The following is a 5,547-nucleotide window of genomic DNA, read 5'->3' on the forward strand; positions in this document are numbered from 1 at the left end:
GGACTCCCAATATAGAAGAGAGTTTGCCTGTCATTTTAGGTAAATCACATTACCTTCTACTTCCCTGTGGAAATATGAATATATCAGGCTTTTTGCTGAAATTCTGTCTTGATGTTTAATCCTAGCTTGAGCTGAAAAGGATTGAGATCCATTAAGGAGACATAAAAGGTCTCAACTTAGATGCCTCTCATATGGAAACATACATTATGTTATTATGTGGCTTCCCCTCCTGTCCTTTTGGTAATTGTTTTGCTGATGGTGGTTAACTCCTAATAAATGCAGGTTAGCTGGGAATTAATGTATGGACAGCAGCTTGTTGAAGTTTCATAATGCCTGCAATGCTTTAACTACAGCAGAGCAGAAATTTAAATACACATAAAAAAGGGTTGGAAGTGCATTCCCAGTCTCAAGGAGACCATAGAAACCATAGGGGAGATTTTTGTTTTTTCAGAAAGCGGGTAAGTTCTTTGATACCAATTTTGAAGTATTTATAATCCTGTTAACATTGGGGATACAGTGCTAGGCAGAGTGGAGGTGTGAGTATATTCCACACCAAAAATACACACCAGCGTTAGAGAGATTTAAAGAATGCAATGTCTTTATCTTGTTCTCCAAATAAATCCAGCCAGAAGTTATAAAACATATCTGGTTGTTTATTGAGAAAAATAAAACTACATAAAACACAAGTTTCATGCAAAATATATAAAAATCACTTCTTCTGTTTTATGTGACATCCAAGACTTAAAAAAATTTATCCAATACCCAAGTTCAACTCCAAAGTCTTTAGCCAAAAACTCTCAGAGAAGAGGTACACTACTTAGTTATTAGTTACAACTACATAACCTGTAAAATGATTACATGATGACTAAAACCTACTAGTACTGAAGCATACAATCACCCACAAATTATTGAAACTATGCACCTCCCCTTAGGTAACTAGCATGAAGACGCCAATAGGTGGTAGTAAATAGCAGTATACGTGCAAACTAGAAGGCCAATACAGGTGGCGTGATTTCTGTAGCCATAACCATTTGTTTGAAGATAAGCGATTTGCTCTTCTTCCCATGAGAACATCCTAACATACAAATGTGAAATCATTTGTTATCCATGCAACATGTTTTCTGCTACTGAACTACAGCCTGACTTTCAATATAAGAAACCATCAAATAGTTTCCTATATCCTGAACATTTCCTTTGAAACAACAGCCTAGATGGTAGAACCCACAACTTCCTTAGGGGCTTGCATTATTGTTATATATCAGTCAAATGCACTGCAATATCACCCTGTTGGATCATGACAGCCAAGTAATCACAGTTAGTTAGTTTTCTCTAACTAGCAAGAGTCTTCCACACCAGAACTGGGGAAAAAGAAAAAAAAAGTTGTAGCAAAATAAACTAATGGAAATGCATGGAAAATATGTGCTTGGAAGTTTCTGATTTAAATCTCATATCAGTCATGAATTAACTGTGGTTTCAGTAATGTGCTATTTCTCGGGTTTAGGGTTTCCCTTCCCACAAAAGGGGTAATAATCCTGGCTTAATGTACAGGGGTTTTGTAATGATTACTCAGACAATCTACTTGTTGGCAGACCTTAAATTCCTCAAGTATAAACGGTTTGTCATCTCAAGCATTTGCTCTGAGGTCTGTAAAAAACTTGGGGCTTTCCACGTAATACAAAATGAGCATGTAAATTCCCTCCCTGATCAACTGTTTGTAGAACACAGGCATGGATACTATCAGGGCTAAGCATGAGTAAGGTGTGAGGTATGAGAGTCAATTAATTGCAGTTCTTCTGCAAGGCACGGGGGTTGTTGAAACTGCTCTGGGTGAGACTGAGAAAGTTTTGCATTCACAGTAGGGAGGTAAAATCATTTTAGATCTAGATTTGATGGTTTTACTGATTTCATCCCTCCTGAAATGATAATCCATATTAGTCTACATATTTCTGATTGTGTTAAACCAGTGTTCCTGCATTTGTAGCATGCCTCTTAACTGTACTGTATGGTGCCCAAATGCCTACCTTGGAGTCCTGCCATGATAGCACTACTCTGTTCCTGCTAGATGTTATGTAATTATTGGAGCAAAGTAGACTCTGCAACAATTAATTGAACTGTAAATGGGTATCCAGAAAACAGCCACGAGTATCTGTTCTCTAGCTGGAGAATTAAAGGGAGTTGTTCATTCCTAGTTCTATGTTTATTCTTCGGTTTCTCCAATTAAGGCAAATTAAATTGAGGTATCAGGCTAGGGAAAGTTGAGGTGGATTGCATTGGAGTGGATAATTGATTTGACTAATGTTGGACTCTGTAATTCAAGAATATATATCAGTTCCCCACCAGTCGTTGCACTGGAAACAGAATTTGCTATTCAACAGCTTCTGCTTTGTTATAAAATATATACAGTATATATAACCTTTGAACATTGTACAAAGTCTTTATCTCACAACTAACATGTCAACACATCAGATACCCCAGTAAAGCACGGTGAAACATCATATAAAGATTTGGTCACTGTGTAAATATCTTACCTCAGTTCCCTCAAAACAGTTTCTGATGAGTAGTGAATTTTGTTGTGGGAAGAATGAAAATAAGAAGTAGATAATGAGTGATATTGTTCCATCTCTGGAAGTTTTAGTTCTGTTAGGGCTAGACAGAGCTGGGAATATTAATTTTCAGGATTCAGTATACTCCCCAAAAACAGTAATGCTTAAATGAGGGCAAACTCTGGATTACCTATTTCTGTGACTGATCCTTTTTTACTATCAGCTTGGTAATACTTTCTCACCTTCCTGCACACCTGATCCCTTTTCTTTAGAGTATAGCTACTTTGAAAACTCATAAAATATAGACTGAGGGTCATGGCATGATTTGTTGATTTGGTTTAAGAAATACATAACAGTTATCTATTAACATGGAGACATCTTAAGGTGAGGAATTAACCAAGAGCTGATTATTTCTGGTATATGAAGGTTTCATTTTATTTATTTTTAAGTCCATTCCACCCTATTTTCATATCAATTGGAGTAAACGTGTTATTTATTTATTTAAACCATTTGCATGGCCGCCCGTCTTGCTGTAATGACTCTAGGCAGTTAACAGTCAATAAAACCCAAAACTCCAAACTGATTTACAACAATGGTCAATGTACAATGAACCAGAAGTCCAAATAAATCACTTCCATCTTACGGATCAGTAACAGACTGACGACCACAGGCAGCTAATCAAGACTCACCCAATAAGTCCCTGCGCCCCTCCAATCCCAATGCATGAGGGAAAAGCTAGCTTTTTAACACCTTACAGAAGGCACACAGGGTCAGGACCATGTGGATTTTTGCGGGGCAGAGGGGCAGGAGACCTTGCTCCAGAAGACAGGCACTGTGACAGAGAGGGCACTGCTTAATAGAAGGGACCTGGAGAACGCTCATCCTGTTGGATCTGGTGGGGTGAGCAGAAACAATTGGAGACAGGCAGCCCTGCGCTGTGTAGGGCATTGTAGCTGCTAACCAGCACCTTGAATTGTACCCAGAAGGCCAATGGGACCCAGTGTAGCTTGCCAAGGAGTAATGTTACATGAATGTATCACAACATGCTCAACACTGCCTGCATTGCCACATTCTGGACCAGTTACACTGATTAATTTTCCAATGCAGTTTACCAATTTTAAATTGTAAAGAGTCATTTGTTATATATATATATATATATATATATAACAAATATATATATATATTTGTACAAAGCTTACATATACATACATACATACATACATACATGTACATATGAGTAAGATCTGTACAAAAATGCACATATTCATAAAAAATTATGTAACCTGTGTTATATTAGGGGGAATCGTTTTCAAAGCCTATTTAGGGAAAATTACAAACAAGATGTGTATGTTTGGAGGAATTCACACCCAAATTCATTAAAAAAAAAAAAAAAGAACAAAGTGATTTGAAAAGAAAAATCTCTAGCTTGATAAACCAGATTTGCAAAAATCAGAAACTGGAGAAAATAAAAAATAAGTTTGACAATCTCTCCTTAAGATAACTTTCTGTAGCCTAATCACTCCATATGTCATCACTCCAGTATTATAGCCAATATAAAGTTGTTGGGTCACCCTTCCTCGATTTGGGTTCTCTCCAGAAGTGTGGACTTCATCTCCCAGAATTATTGGCAATGGCCAGCTTTGACTTTTTTTTTAGATTTTTTTTTATCCTGCCTTTATTATTTTTATAAATAACTCAAAGTGGCGAACTTACCTAATATTCTTTCCTCCTCCTGTTTTCTCCACAACAACAACCCTGTGAGGTGGGTTGGGCTGAGACAGAGTGACTGGCCCAAAGTCACCCAGCCAGCTTTCATGCCTAAAGTGGGACTAGAACTCACAGTCTCTTGGTTTCTAGCCTGATGCCTTAACCACTAGACCAAACGGGCTCTCAATTCTGGGAGGTGAAGTACATACACCTAGAGGTGCTAAGGTTGGGAACGGCTGTGGTAGGCAATCTAACTCTGTGATCATTTGCCTTGTACTTTCATGTCCTTTCTCTGCCGTTATTATTTCCTTAAATAGTATGTGTATAGGTGTATGAATAATGTTACAGCTTTAGGAAGCCAGGCCCATTTTAATTTATCAAGGAGCACTGAGTGCCAGATGGACCTGAATGGGTTGGCTCTGGATGTTAATCTGAAAGAATACATCAATTCATGCAGTGTTATCTATCTGGTATTACCAGTTCTCCCCAGAAAACATTAGGTAATCCATTCAAGGCTTTTTGGAATCTTCCTTATGCAACCAGAAGTTGCAGTCATGAACTGGTCTTGACATGCTCAGTGAAAGAACTGGTTTATGGAAATACATTATGCTGTCCTTTTATGGGCAGCTTTAAAAAACATAAACCAGCTTTCATGGAACCCTGGTTTTCTCCCTTCCAAACTCTGGGAGGGCACAAAGATGATTTCACTCTATAGCATGTTAAAACTGGAAGGAACGAAAAAGACACATTTCCCAAACCAACACTAGAAAAGGTGATCTGTTTTCACACTAGGCTCACCAAAGATCAAGCTAGGCATGTATCAGTTCATGGGTCAGGGTAGTTTCTCTCCCAAGTAGGACTTTGTGCTGATACTTGGGAAAATAAAATTTGTTTTGGCTATTCAGAAGTCCTCTAAAATGTTATTAAAAACATTTATGATAAGAAGTATTTGAGAGAGGGCCTTAGAAAGTCCTCTTTTGCTGGAAGTTGGATGGCCATTGTCAGGAATGTCATATTTGCCTCCTACATTATAGATCCTGCATTCAGCAGGACTGAATGACCTCCATGTTCTCTCCCATCTGTAAAATTCTCTGATTCCACATGTAGGATATTTTTAAGGATGTAAAGAAACTCTGATATAAAGGGAATATGAAGTCACACCGGAATCTACGAAGCAAGGTATTTGAATTGTGAAATGTTCTCCCCTATGGAGCCTATGGGTGTGCACTAGTTCCCCACTGATCTCCTGGGGAAGAACATCAAAAGCTCTTCTCTTTCCAGTGCCAGTTCCTGTTAC

The sequence above is a fragment of the Python bivittatus genome, unplaced genomic scaffold, assembly GCF_059951505.1.
Source record: "Python bivittatus isolate LINGU-HERP-01145 unplaced genomic scaffold, Pbiv_v1 ctg000410_np1212, whole genome shotgun sequence".
In the NCBI taxonomy this organism is placed as follows: domain Eukaryota; kingdom Metazoa; phylum Chordata; class Lepidosauria; order Squamata; family Pythonidae; genus Python; species Python bivittatus.